Source organism: Nuphar pumila, chromosome 3 (genome assembly GCF_984573655.1).
Source record: "Nuphar pumila chromosome 3, dmNupPumi1.hap1.1, whole genome shotgun sequence".
In the NCBI taxonomy this organism is placed as follows: Eukaryota; Viridiplantae; Streptophyta; class Magnoliopsida; order Nymphaeales; family Nymphaeaceae; genus Nuphar; species Nuphar pumila.
Window position 1 is genome coordinate 129,046,500 of NC_143251.1, and position 15,328 is coordinate 129,061,827.

General features: G+C 41.8%; 2 non-coding genes across 2 annotated transcripts; one reads left to right on the forward strand and one right to left on the reverse strand.

The window, feature by feature from the left end:
* Positions 1-311: 311 nt before the first annotated feature.
* Positions 312-615, reverse strand: LOC149843758 (signal recognition particle RNA). Its single transcript, XR_016431219.1, has one exon.
* A 4,371-nt stretch (positions 616-4,986) lies between these two features.
* LOC149843759 (signal recognition particle RNA) lies at positions 4,987-5,294 on the forward strand. Its single transcript, XR_016431252.1, has one exon.
* The last annotated feature ends 10,034 nt before the right edge of the window (positions 5,295-15,328 follow it).

The following is a 15,328-nucleotide window of genomic DNA, read 5'->3' on the forward strand; positions in this document are numbered from 1 at the left end:
TTACACGTACAGTCTTGAACAAAGAATGGCGTAAGCGATTCTGGGTTTGGGTTGGATATCAGGCCAAATTTGGGCTTTAGATCCAATTACTGATCAGCCTCAAATTTGTTTTTTTATAGTTTTCACATCCGAAACCAAGTCCGACTCAATGTCTCATAAAATCTAATTCCCTGAGATTCCATGAGGTCCAAAGTCGAGTCTGATTTTGAATACAATTTACAAACATGCAGCTATAACTGATCCATGTTGCATCTGGTTTGGAGCTTTGAATTTAGGTGAATCGCTTAGTTTTCTTATAGAGTTCCAAAAAAAAAAATGGTAGTTCACACATAGAAGGGCAGGCTCGGCAAGCGAGGAAGGAGGGCAATGATCTGTTATCCTTCCACTGCCAAGAGCGGGAGGTGCTCGCTGCTCTGTGAAACCAGCCTCACGCATTCCCCTCCACTCTAAGGAAGAGCCCACCCAACCTTTCGACCGGGTAGGCCGTGCCAACTCAAAGCTTGGAACAGGGCAGACCATAAAGTGCACCCCCACCTCACCAAACCTGACCAACATGTGGTCCTGCCATCTTATGTGCCCCCACTTGGGTTACAAGCTCACGTTGCTGAGCTCGGCGATGTTCAACAGAAGGTTCTTGAATTTTGTAGCATTAGATATTGAGCAAACTATTCGATATGGGACTAAAATTTTATTTTTCAAGAAAGAATTCATTTAAGGGACAACTTTTTTTTTCTAATCCTAAAAAGGAGCTTCACATTTCTGTATTTCCTGATATAAGCCTCTGTTTTTTTCAAAAACAGCCATACAAAGGCCTACTCTTAGCTATTAACCGTCAACTCAGGTTAAATCTCAACTAAATTAAAAAATGACAAAAATACCTTCAAATTAGAAAAATACTTCCCTTCCTTTTTTTCTATGATGATAAATAAGTATTTTTCAACTCCAACGTTAATACAGAAAAACCCAAAAGGATCAAGTTTCCCAAGATCTTCCACCTAAAGTTTAGGTCTCCATTTGGCTGTTTTCAGAAAAAAAACCTGCAGCCCGAATCAAGAAATTGAGAAAGTCATGACCATTTTTCAAATTTTAGGAGAAAAATGTCACCCTTAAATGGAATTTGGCTTTTTGGCACATTTTTGAGCAATGATCTCTCTCTCTCTCTCTTACCATTCATAAAGCATGGGATTCACCAACCTGAGACCAGCCTTTCTCATAGTACTTGAGCTGCTAAACGAATCTAATATCGACCTATTCAAGCTCCGTTCCTTGAGGCTAAAACCAAACTTGAGCTCATGATCAGTTGCTCATCTCATTATCCAGTCCCAGTTTCTTTTCCTTTTTCTTTTTTCTTTTTTTCTCATGGCTCAGTTCGGTTTTGGGCACAACCCAAAATAGATGATATCTAACCCTAACTGAATCAGCCCAATGGACTTGGCCTTCACATCATGTCAATGGCGACATGGTGCCAACTTACCCAAGCCAAATTTTTGTTGCTCTTCCAAGGCATTGCCCACACACACATTGCAGTGCAAGGAAGACCAATTGACAATTACCTATGATAAAAACTCAACCATATGATATAAATCATACCAAGTCTAGTGGTTCAATGAGAAGAACAAGTCACCAAGGAAATTGCAGGGGCACTTTTATAAATATAAAGATAAAAAGTATCTTTATTCCATTCATAATGTCAAGTGCTCAAAACCTATGCTTTTTTAGGATGAGTTTATTTTAAATTCTTAATGAGATATGTTTGTCTTATGGCTAAGGTGTTTCAAACATGTTTATCAATTTTAACAGACTCACCTATATGAATGTAAAGGTAGTGATTCCTTTTATGAGACTTAGGCTTATCTCTAAAGTGAATCCAGAATATTGTGTAAGATCCTCAAAACTATGTGCAACAAGTTCATAAGCAGTATATCACACTTCATTAAGGATCTAGAACCGCTAAAAAATATAATGAGTTTCACCTCCTGATTTATAAAAGTCAAGTGATTGAGTCAAAGGGATAAATGGTGGCAAGGTATATTGTTGTACTTAAATCTTATATTTTTGAGAAATTTGATTATGTTATAATTCTTAATGTAAATCAAGCATATCAACGCACTCATAATGTGGAGCAAACACAAAAGGCGCATATTGAAGCTCGACATGACATTAGACTTTTTCTTTCGATATAAAGAAACTCGTTCAATATGATGAGAAAGCTTTGAGACAGGCATATTAGAAACAAGCACCACGAGTTGAGGGATTGGGTCCTACGTACAATACTAGGTCTCGAGCACCAGCAACCCAGAATGGGCAGCGTTGCTTCCAGCATCTTTGTCTCATTCATAATGTCAAGTGCTCAAAACTTGTAGTTTTTTAAGATGAGTTTATATGTATGTCTTGTGGCTAAGGTGTTTTGAGTTTTTCACCTGTATGAATGTAAAGGTAGGGTCACAAATTTTTTTTTATTTTGAAAGAAAATTTGTGTTCTTTCATCTAAAGCTTATTGATGTTGTTGCCTTCACAATGTCCAAAGATGAGTCCCACGGTTTGGCTTATCCGTGATCCACTTGAAGCACAAGTTGGACCATCATCATTGGGATAAGTTTATCCAAAATGGCGATTTAACAAGTCTCTAATTAGCAAATAGACACTTTTGATTGACCCCAAAGACTAATATGTTTCGTTTCGTTGCACGTCACACATGAGATGAAAAGAAATTGGATTTGCAGTCACACTTTCAAATCACGTTTCTCATTTGCATGAGACTCTAAAAAACTTGTTTGATCAAATGTGCAAATGAGATTCATTCTCTCATTTATATGAGATTTAAAATTACATGTTTGAATAGTTGTGCAAATGCTCTCATTTATATCAGATTTCAAATCACATTTGAATGCAACAAAATCATATTAATGCAAGCAGGATAAGATATGGTCTAGGTTCTAGATCATGTGATAAGGTTTGGATTTTTCTCTGAGACCCCAGGTTAGATCATACTTAAATGTATCAAGGATGTGGCCTACTTTAAAATTATTGATGATATTTCAAAAATATTATTTTTACAATATTCTAAAAATCTAAAGGTTGTGGTCTTTTTTCAGGATATCACTTATTCTTAAAGCATGGTGGCTTTATCATGATATTAATACTTTTTAATATTGAATACTATTATTTTTTTCACATATTTTACAAGATATATATGCCAATATTTTCTTGAGATTTTTCTAAAAAATGTGAAAATTTTATTGGCAGATTTTCCCTTTTTGAGAAAATCCCACTACCAAGAATCTTGATTATTTGAGAATGATTTCATAACTATTCGTTGATAATTGATTTCGTAACTAATAAAAAAACTCTGAAAACTCATAATATTTAATGTTCAGCTGGGCTATTGAATAATTGATTTTTTTTGTTTTAAACTTAAAGAACATCAATTTGCTTAAAATATAACAAACATAAAATAAATACCTAAAAAACCTACCACAGAGTCTGTCTGTTAATAAGAGTGTCTGAAATGGCCGGGGATGGATTTGAGTTGGACCCGTCCCATCTTCGCCGGCTGTCCTGCCCTCCCTGTAACGCTGAGGTTCGATTCATCATTGACCTAAGCTATTTTTCTCTCTCTGATCTTAATAGAATCGGTTTTACTTCATCTCAAAAAATAAGGATGTCAATGGATCGAATGTATTCAACATTCGATGAATGTGAATCTGATTAGTAAGATTAAGATAAAAAAAAAAAAAAAAAACTGAACTCGCTTTGGAATCGTTTTAGGATTGGCTAACTTAATTTGACAAAATCCACTTTCTCCAAAATGATTTTGGACTTGTGGGTCAACAAATCAGGTCATATTGTATGCAGCGCCCCTTACAGCCACCCATCTCGGCATTTCTCGAGATGGGCATGGCATCCACATCTCACTTGGGAACTGTGAGTGTGATATCACACTTGTCACAGCTTAACACACTTCTCTGTCAGAGCGTGGGAAATGGCGATGTCTTATTTAAAAAGAGAAGCTACTTTTTCGAATCCACCTTCTTATCACATCATTTTGCCTTTTGGGTGCCCTCAAATATCTAGGGTTGGCAATTCCTTCCATGAAGAGGTAAACATTGTATTATAAAAAATCTTGTCAATTGGTATTCCTTGCACTGAAATGTGTGTGTGGGCAATGCCTTGGAAGACCAACAAAAACTTTGCTTGGGTAAGATATTGTCTATTTTGGGTTGTGCCCAAAACCGAACTGAGCCATGAGAAAAAAAGAAAAAGGAAAAGAAACTGGGGCTGGATAATGAGATGAGCAACTGATCATGAGCTCAAGTTTGGTTTTAGACTCAAGGAACCGAGCTTGAATAGGTCGATATTAGGTTCGTTTAGCAGCTCAAGTACTATGAGAAAGGCTGGTCTCAGGTTGGTGAATCCCATGCTTTATGAATGGTAAGAGAGAGAGAGAGAGAGAGCATTGTTCAAAAATGTGCCAAAAAAGCCAAATTCCATTTAAGGGTGACATTTTTCTCCTAAAATTTGAAAAATGGTCATGACTTTCCCAATTTCTTGATTCGGGCTGCAGGTTTTTTTTCTGAAAACAGCCAAATGGAGACCTAAACTTTAGGTGGAAGATCTTGGGAAACTTGATCCTTTTGTTTTTTTCTGTATTAACGTTGGTTGTTGAAAAATACTTATTTATCATCATAGAAAAAAAGGAAGGGAAGTATTTTTCTAATTTGAAGGTATTTTTGTCATTTTTAATTTAGTTGAGATTTAACCTGAGTTGATGGTTAATAGCTAAGAGTAGGCCTTTGTTTGGCAGTTTTTGAAAAAAACAGAGGCTTATATCAGGAAATACAGAAATGTGAAGCTCTTTTTTAGGATTAGAAAAAAAAAGTTGTCCCTTAAATGAATTTTTTCTTGAAAAATAAAATTTTAGTCCCATATCGAAGAGTTTGCTCAATATCTAATGCTACAAAATTCAAGAACCTTCTGTTATACATCGCCGAGCTCAGCAACGTGAGTTTGTAACCCAAGTGGCGGCACATAAGATGGCAGGACCACATGTTGGTCAGTTTTGGTGAGGTAGGGATGCATTTATGGTCTGCCCTGTTCCAAGCTTTGAGTTGGCACGGGCCTACCTCGTCTAAAGGGGTTGTGTGGGCTCTTCCTTAGAGCGGAGGGGAATGCGTGTGAGGCTGGTTTCACAGAGCAGCGAGCACCTCCCGCTCTTGGCAGTGGAAGGATAACAGATCATTGCCCTCCTTCCTCACTTGCCGAGCCTGCCCTTCTATGTGTGAACTACCATCTTATTGTTTTTTGGATCTCTATAAGAAAACTAAGCGATTCACCTAAATTCAAAGCTCCAAACCAGATGCAACATGGATCAGTCTCGACTATGGAATCTCAGGGGATTAGATTTTATGAGACATTGAGTCGGACTTGGTTTCGGATGTGAAGACTACAAAAACCAAATTTGAGGCTGATCAGTAATTGGATCTAAAGCCCGAATTTGGCCTGATATCCAACCCAAACCCAAAATCGCTTACGCCATTCTTTGTTCAAGACTGTACGTGTGAACTTTTCCAACACTCCTAATAATCACAAAATGTCAACGGTTCAGGGATGAGCTAATACCTACCTGCATTAGGCAACAATAGAACCTCATTTCGGGCTTTAATGAAATGGGATCCATACCTAATTGGGCTGGACCTGCTACACCCAATTGGTAGATGGACCTTCATCTGTTTTATACGTTTATAAACTAGACTCGGCCGCCAACTCAAGATTCAGGATGTTGTAATGGAAAATGTTACAAGTGCAAGTTTTTCAGGTCTGGATATGGAGTGATGAAAATATGCTAAATGAAACATGCTAACTATATTTTTCAGACATTTTTAATTTCTGGCCAAACAGATGTGAACTAAGTAGGGGTGGCAATGGGGTTGTTGGGTCGGGTTGGGTCCGTGGGTCAGCATACCTCAACACGAACCCGACCCGTTTATTAAACGGGTCGGCTGTGGCAAACACGAACTCAACCCATTTATTAAATGTGTAACCCGACACGACATGGTTAACCCGTTTAATAAACGGGTTGGGTCGGGTAAACAGATTGGCGGGTCGGGTAAACGGGTTGGCGGGTCGGGTACAAGTAAACGGGTTGGCGGGCGGGTCGGGTAAACGGGTTGGTGGTTGGGTTTGGGTAAACTGGTTGACCTGCCCATCTAACCCGTTTATTAAATGGGTTGGCATACCCCTAACACGAACCCGACCCGTTTAATAAATGGGTTAGGTGGGTCAACCCGTTTATGACATGAACCCGTTTAAGCCAAACCCGAACTCGGCTAAGAAGCGGGTTGGCGGGTAGTGTCAGATTTTGCCACCCCTAGAACTAAGTACTTGATTTTGTAGGGACCAGCTTTTGGAGCGTTCAACTCTGGCACATGGATTCCACACATGAGTGGGTTTCTACTAAGATCCAAAGTTTTATAATGGAAAATGTCAAGAGTGGACATTTTTCAATCTCTCTCTCTCTCTCTCTCTCTCTACCCATCTCCTTCCTCCCTTGACTTTCTGCCTCCTCCCGGCCACCTGAGTGAAAACCACCAGCACCATCTCCCTCCTTCGCACAACCTTCCTCCACAGTTGTGTTGCCATTGTAAAGGGTACTCCTGCTTTGCCCGGAAGATGCATTCTCACTAACAAGCTTCCGGAAGATTACCCCTTTTTTCTCTTTCACTCTCTCTCTCCGTCTTGCCAACTACCCTTTCTCCCCTGCTCTCTTTTCCTTCACCATCCACCAGATTCCTTCTTCATCCACTAGAAGCCATCGTGTATTTCCATCAGAGGGCTGTCGTAAACCACTGATCTAAGGTTTCTCTCTCTCTGCTATCTCTCGCTCACTCTGATCAAAATCCCGATCTCTGCTTGATACTCAGTGAAACCCTCACCCGACACCACTTCCCCCCCTCCCCCTCTCATCTGGTTCCTCCTCCGGCCACCGATGCTTTCCGGCCGGTGCCACCCCACTTCCCCATCATCCTCCACCAAGCCAGCAGCTCCCTAAATCTCTCGATGTTGATTCCCCTCTGTTTCCCGTGCCACCCCACCCCCCTCTTTCGATTGGGTCGTCGGGCAATCCATCCGACCACCGCCAGTTCACACCAACATTTCGATGACCTCTTCAAGCGGTGCATTTCTCTATACCGCACTCTTCCTCTATGAAAAACCCTAGCAGTCACGCCTAGTTTCCCCCTTTGAATTAGAGCACCTCACGCCCTTACACCACGCCATCCTCAGCCAGGAGAGCGTTCAGCCTCGACCGCACCACAAACCCCACCGTCTCGTCGCTGCGACCCTCGGTACCCCAAGAGCTCTGGTGGATTCCCTGTTCCTGTTCGAGAGAAAGAGTTTCTCGTCTACCGTCTTCAGATCCTTTTGCGCCTTCATCACGAAGGCATCCTTGTCGAAGCAGCAGGGTAACTCTCTCTCTCTCTCTCTCTCTTTGCTGAGGATGAGAGGCAAGTTGTGGGGGTTAGATCGATTTTGGAGTCTCTCGTGTAGTCGGTCAATTTCGCACAACAAACAAGCTCTCTTGGAGTTAGCGAAGGGTATTAATGCTTGGGCCTTTGCGGTGTCGCTCCAGAAGTGGGGAGCTTCGGTTAGGGTCTCGTTTAGGCTGTCTCAGGGATTCTTCGCATCATTATCTGGGTTCTTGGTTCGCGGTTTGTGTCGACGAGCGCTTGATATAAGGGACGTTCGGTGGTTTGTCAAGTCTCTTCACAGGGAAGCTTTGGAAGAAAATAAAGTTAAAGGGTCGCTCAATGCTCCTTTCTTTCGGCTGTACTCTAACAAGGATGTACTAGAGGGGTGGAATCTGGTTTGGCCGACATGGCAACCTTCTTTCTGCAGCCTTAGGCGACCGGCGGATACGTGTCGGGCGAAGCCGGGAGAGTGGTGGTGTACTGTTTGTTTCAATCGTAACTTTCGTTCAAGAGTTTTCTGTCACAGGTGTGGCTCGGATCGTTCAAAAATTCATCGTATTATTTGCCTCTCCGACAAGTCTGGTATGCTGGAACCTTCATCACACGCTAGGCACCGGGTCCATGACCCTCGTCAACCTGTTATATCTTTCAGTGATGTAGCGCAAGTGTGTACCATGGAGGCAGGTACCTTTTCATTTTTGGTGGTTAAGATAGGATTGCTTTGGGTACCGTTGAAGGCATCCAGTGCCGTTTGTTCATCCCATGATGTCGGTCGTTCGTCAGAGTTATACCGCTTGTATCCTAAAGCGTCCATCGAGAAGCGTTCTTCCAAGCCGACAAACTGTCTCATCCGCCCTGATGAATTAATGAGTAAATCTGCTTTCGAGATGGAGTGTGGGTCCACTTGCGTTGAGAATTCTTCGGGCTCTATATGTTCATCCGGTTTGCCTCTTCAACTATTGGGCCGCCAACACGATCTTGCTTCTGGGAGTTGTGTTGCATTTGTCGCCCATGATGGATCCTGGGCCCGTTCATTTTTCGATCATCATGGGAGCTTATGTTCAGTCGATTCTACAATTCGTACTCTGACGATATTCCTACCGTGCAAAGGCGTCCTGGTGTGCATGGGGTCTGCCCCAACGTGTGTTTTGGGTTTTACCTGCAGGGTATTGTTGTCACCTTGCATGCTGCACCCAACTCACTTTCTGAGTTCGGCGGACTGCTTGCCCGATCAAGACGGGGGTTGTCCCATGGAGGGTATCAGAGCATCGATTCAGGGGACCTCGGGGGCCTCCTGCTTGCAACCAGTGCATCCACAATCTTGCCCATATTCGTCAAGTTCGGGGGGTGAGTCGCAGGGGTCGATGACTTGTTTGACATATGGGGTATGTCATTCGTTGAGGCTGTGCAGGCACTAGGAGTGTAGATTTCAATCGGGCAGCTTTCTTCGATCCAACAACAGATTGTTCCTCGAGCACGATCGGCGATCAGGGTCATAAATAGTCTTCGTAGAGCTAAATCATTGGCCAGTTTGCAAGCCCAGATTCAGACAGATGACTCCAGCTCATTTCGACGCTCAGCCAGGCAAAGACGTACTAGGGTGTTGTCGGATTATTTATCATGAAGATATGTATTTGGAATATTAGAGACATGAATTGCCCCCGTAAGCGGTTGTTTTTAGCTAATTGGATTAGGTATGAAGGTTCGGATGCCATTGCAATTTGTGAAACCAAAATGAAGGATATTCCATTAACAGTGGTATCTTTCTTATGGAGATGTGCGGCATATGCTTTTAAGCCGTCTGTTGGGTTTGCTGGGGGAATCCTGGTTCTTTGGAAAACTTTTCTTAAGGTGGCGATAGTAGATATTGATCTTTATTCAATCTCCCTTTCTGCAAACTTGTTGTTGTCGCTACAAGATGTTGTTCTCACCTTTGTGTATGGTCCTGTCGTGTCTGCTTCGCGACCAATGTTCTGGGCTGATTTGGATCAAGTTCTAGTTACATTTGGAGCTCTTCAGTGTTTAGGAGGAGATTTCAATTGTCTGTTGTCCACGCAGGATTCTAGCTTACCGGTTCTTCTCAACCCCTCCATTAGAGGGTTTCAGGAGTTTGTTCGGCGAAACCAACTTTACTCAGTACCTCATATGGGAGAGCAATTCTCGTGGTCAAATATGAGGTCTCATCCTTGCTTGCAGATACTTGATCGCGTTTTTCTCTCCCCAGAACTATTTCACGCAGTTCCGGATGTCACTGCTTGTCTGCTGCCACGGACCATGTCCGATCATGGACAAATGACTGTTTTGTATGGCGCAGGCTTCAAGGCGTGTCGTAGGTTCTTCTTTGAGGAATGGTGGCTTCGGGTGCCAGACTTTCAGCAGTTGGTAGGTCAATCGTGGACTCAACCTGCTACGGGATCTTGGGTGGCCATCCGCATCCATGCTAAGCTTCTTCGTCTTCGGAAACGTATTAAGGAATGGCTAAGTTTTAATAACCTGAACAAGTTTAGGTTCATCGGCCAGTGGGAAGCTGAGCTCTCCAATTTGGCCCAACGTCAGGTCGATCTTGTTGGTGTACTAGAGGGTCAAGTGCTTCAGTTGCAGGAGTGTATCGTCGTACTCTATGCTCTCGTTGCATAATGGAGAGCACGAGATGAGCTTAGATGGAAGTTGAGGGCTAGAGTTGCATGATTGGCTAATGGCGATGATAATACACGATTTTTTCATATGAACGCATCAAATAAATACAGTTTGAACCGTATACTCTCGATCGAGATCGATGGATGCCAGTTTGGTCCGCATAATTGTCTGCCAGCTATTACTTCTTATTTCTCCATGTTGTATTCGGCCGACTTAGGCGTCGGAGGTGTCATCGGCGATATGGGCTATAAGTGGTTGGCGGCAAACCAATATGTTTCTTTGCAGATTAGATTCACTGAAGTAGAGATTTCGAATGCTATTAGCGAACTATCGGGATGGAAGGCACCAGGCCTTGATGGTTTTCACATCGACTTCTTTAAAGCATTTTGGTCAACTGTAAAAACTGACCTGCTCCACTTGTTCGATGAATTATATCGTAATGTAAGGTTGCCTAAACCATATCATGTGACAGTCATCTCTTTGATTCCTAAGAGGCAAGGGGCATCAGACATATCCAACTTTAGGCCAATTTCGGTGATGGGTGCTCTGTATCGCATTATATCTAAGGTGTTGGCTAATCGATTGCGTGCTGTCATTGATCAACTTGTTTCTCCAAACCAGGGTGCTTTTATTCCCGGTCGAAGTTTGCAAGGATCCTTTATTTGTGCAACTGAGCTTCTTCACTCTTTACAGTGGACTGGATCACCGCACTTCATGCTAAAATTGAATTTTCACAAGGCGTATGACAGTCTGGCATGGGATTTTCTGATTGAATCTCTAACAAATATGGGGTTTGGCAACCGGTTTATAGCATGGGTTAAGGAGTTGGTCACAAAATCCGTATCATCAGTTTGCATCAATGGAATGAGAGGGGAAGAATTCAAGTTGGCTAGAGGTGTACGACAGGGTTATCCTCTAGCACCTATCCTTTTTAATATCGCGGTAAATGGTTTACCTATTCTCATGAAAAGGGCAGAAGAAATAGGCTTCTTGGAATCCTTGGGCATTTCTGGTTTTGTTGATCACACAATTCAATATGCAGACGATACTTTAATATTTGGACATGTGAATGTTAATCACATGTTCAGGTTGTGCTTCATTATTAAAGTCTTCGCTGCAATTTCAGGCCTTCGCCTGAACGAGAGTAAGTGCGCTCTGGTCTTACTCAATGCTGACCCTCTTCTCCAGTCGGCTGCTACAAGGATCTTCAACTGCCCAATATTTGACCTTCCTGTCAATTTCTTGGGTCTATCGTTGCACTCTCTACAGTCAGCGGGAACTTCTACTTGGATGTCTACCATAGAGTGGGTGCAAGGAAGATTGCAGGCTTGGAAGGCTCGATATTTATCTTTTGCGGGACGAGTGATGCTCATTTGCCATGTTTTAGCCCTATTATCAGAGTTTCGAATGAGCATATCTATTATACCGACGACAGTAGAGCAGACGATCAATCGTTTGATTTCGCACTTCCTTTGGTCTGAGAATGTGTTGCACAAAAAGTACCTACTTGTTTCTTGGCAACAGATCGTGCTCCCGAGGCACCGAAGCGGCTTGGAGATTCCAGCTCTGAGAAAGAGGAGCATCGTTTTAGTCTTGAAGTGGGCTTGGGAAGCTTCCATATCTCAATCTTCTTGGGCTATGTTTGTTAGGCAAAAATATGATAGTCTACATGAATCCCTTCTTTCCACGCCCAGTTCAGTGTGTCATTCGTCCCTCTGGCTGGAGTGGTGGAAGACACTTCGATCCTTCAGTGGCAGAGATCTTAGGCCTGTTCATGGCATGCCGTGGCTTCACTGGGCCATGGCGAGCGGAGATAGGTTCTTCATTCAGCAAGTTTACCATTCCTTGTTGCCATCCGGGATGGACTGGTTTCCCAGTGATTGTATGTGGGGTAAGGGGCCATCTCCAAGGGCAAAAGCTTTGGCGTGGCTTGTGGCTCTGGATCGTGTTCAAACCCAAATTAATGACAGGAAACGGGGGATTCAATTTCCAAGCATGTGCGTTCTTTGCGAGAAGGCTGTAGAGGACACGACTCACCTATTTTGGCTCTGCCCGATCGTTCTAGACTTATTTTTTCAAATTTGGGGTGCGCCACCTGTTCAAACTCGTTCGTATTCCGTTATTTGGGACCTCTTGCTTGGTCCCAGGATTGTACGACACAAAAAAATGAAAATTATTGTGGCGGGTTTGGTTGCTTTTAGCATGGTGGGTCATATGGACTGAAAGAAACGACATCTTCTTCAGGGGCATCAAATTCAATTTCGGAAGGCTTCGACAACGGGTCATGTCTGATGTGTATCTGGCTCTTAAATTACATAGTAGGGGGGAGGGGCTGATCGGCTTGTACTTTGAACTATGCACAATCACCATCTAGATTGTGGCTGTTTTGCTCTTATGTTTCTCTTTTGTCTCTCCCATCCAATATTCTGTTGGATGTATTTTGGTAATGTTGAATGGTGAATGTTCTCTCTCTCTCTTTCTTTTGCACTTGGGTTTTCGGCAAATTCTTAAGAGAATGATATTGATGTAAAAGCATGTTTGTATTGTACAAAAATCTTGTAAAATCTTATAAACAGTGATGTGTCAATACCAACGGGGGCTCGACTTGTTTGATAGGAACTGTGAGTGCACATTACCTTGTGTTGGGACGTTGTGAGTTCGAAACCCAATGGTACGAATCTATAACTGGTGGGGGGTCGCACTAACATCAGGTTGCCTATCTAAAAGAAAAAAGATAAAAAAAAATAATACTGTATGTCTTTCCCAATGCTAATCAATGAGATCCTTGCAAAGAAGTTCTATTGTTTGATAGAAATGTACAATGGTGATACCATCTTCTACATACTTGCTTCTCTAATGAGTTTCAAAGAGATTTGCAAATTACGAAAGATGCCTTCAAATATCTCATCATCACTGTAATTACCTCTTTTGAAGAGGCACTTCATTGATGAGCAGGGCATGATTGTAACCAATATGTGAATATTACAATCTAATGTAAGGCATGCTAGCTAGGAGTGTCAACGGGTCGGTGGAACCAGACCTAGCTCTAATTTTTGGTTATGTATCAGGTCCGGACCTGAGTCTAATCAGACACGCTATAAGAGAAACCATACCCGGACAGGATGAAAACTACATGAACCAGACACGGATCATACATGGTAAAACAATACTTTTTTTTATCATTTTTACATTGAAAATTTTCAGGTCTTAATCGGAACTCGGGTCAGCCCAATTGGTCTTCCTTGCACTGCAATGTGTGTGGCAATGCTTTGGAAGACCAACAAAAACTTGGCTTGGGTAAGTTGGCACCATGTCACCATTGACATGATGTGAATGCCAAGTCCATTGGGCTGATTCAGTTAGGGTTAGATATCGTCTATTTTGGCTCGTGCCCAAAATTGAACTGAGCCATGAGATCCGTTCTTTCTTTGAAAAAAAAGGGAAAGAAATTGGGGATGGATAATGAGATGAACAACTGATCATGAGCTCAAGTTTGGTTTTAGCCTCAAGGAACCGAGCTTGAAGAGGTCGATATTAGGTTCGTTTAGCAGCTCAAGTACTATGAGAAAGGCTGGTCTCAGGTTGGTGAATCCCATGCTTTATGAATGGTGAGAGAGAGCGAGAGGGATCATTGTTCAAAAATGTGGCAAAAAAACAAATTCCATTTAAAGGCGACATTTTTCTCCTAAATTTGAAAAACGGTCATCACTTTCCCATTTTCATGATACGGGCTGCAGGTTTTTTTTCTGAAAACAGCCAAATGAAGACCTAAACTTTAATTTGGTCGAGGATCTTGGGAAACTCGATCATTTTGTTTTTTTTCTGTATTAACTTTGGAGTTGAAAAATACTTATTTACCATCATAGAAAAAAAGGAAGGGAAGTAATTTTCTAATTTGAAGGTATTATTGTCATTTTTAATTTAGTTGAGATTTAACCTGAGTTGATGGTTAATAGAAAGAGTTGGCCTTTGTTTGGAAGGTTTTGAAAAAAATAGATGCTCATATCAGGACATACAGAAACGTGAAGCGCGTTTTTGGGATTAGGAAAAAAAAGTTGTCCCTTAAATGAATTTTTTCTTGAAAAATAAAAGTTTAGTCCCGTATGGAAGCGTTTGATCAATGTCTAATGCTCAAAAGTTAAAAATCTTGGCAGTGGAAGGATAACAGATCAATGCCCTCCTTCCTTCGCTTTGCCGAGCCTGCCCACTTATGTGTGAACTACCATCTTTTTTATACTTTTTTGTAGAAGAGCCCTATCCGCGAACGGACATGCTAGGTCTGGACATGGATCAGTTACAGCTACATGTTAGTAAATTGTATTCAAAATCAGACTCGACTATAGACCTCTGAGGGGATTAGATTTTATGAGACATTGAGTCGGATGTGAAAAATATTAAAACCAAATTTGAGGCTGATCAGCACTTGGATATTACTTTATCCTGACTAAATAGCCCGAACTTGGCCTGATATCCAACCCAAACCCAGAATCGCTTACGCCCTTATTCGTTCAAGACGTTACGTGTAAGCTTTTCCAACACTCCCATTAATAACAAAATGTCAACGGTTCAGGTTTGAGCTAATACCTACCTGCATCAGGCAACAATCCAACCTCATTTCGGGCTTTAATGAAATGGGATCCATACCTAATTGGACCCGACCTGCTATACACCCAATTAGTAGATGGACCTTCATCTGTTTTTAGGTCTATAAACTAGACTCGGCTTCCAACTCAAGATTCAATTAATATCCAGCATGTTGTAATGGAAAATGTTACGAGTGCATGTTTTTCGGGTCTGGATATAGAGCGATGAAAATATGCTAAATGAAACATGCTAAATATATTTTTCAGGCAATTTTTCATTTTATTTTTAAATTTTGGCCAAACAGATGTGAACTAAGTACTTGATTTTGTAGAAATCAGCTTTTGAAGCGTTCAACTCTGGACCATGAATTCCACACATGAGTGGGTTTCTATTAAGATCCAATGTTTCATAATGAAAAATGTCTAGAGTGAACGTTTTTTAATATCTCTCTCTCTCTCTCTCTCTCTCTCTCTCTCTCTCTCTCTCTCTCTGCCCTTGGGTTTTCAGCAAATTCTTAAGAGAATGATATTCATGTAAAAGCATGTTTGTATTGCACAAAAATCTTGTAGATGTGTCAATACCAACGGGGCTCCACTTGTTTGGTAGGAACTGTGGGTGCACGTCACCTTGTGTTGGGACGT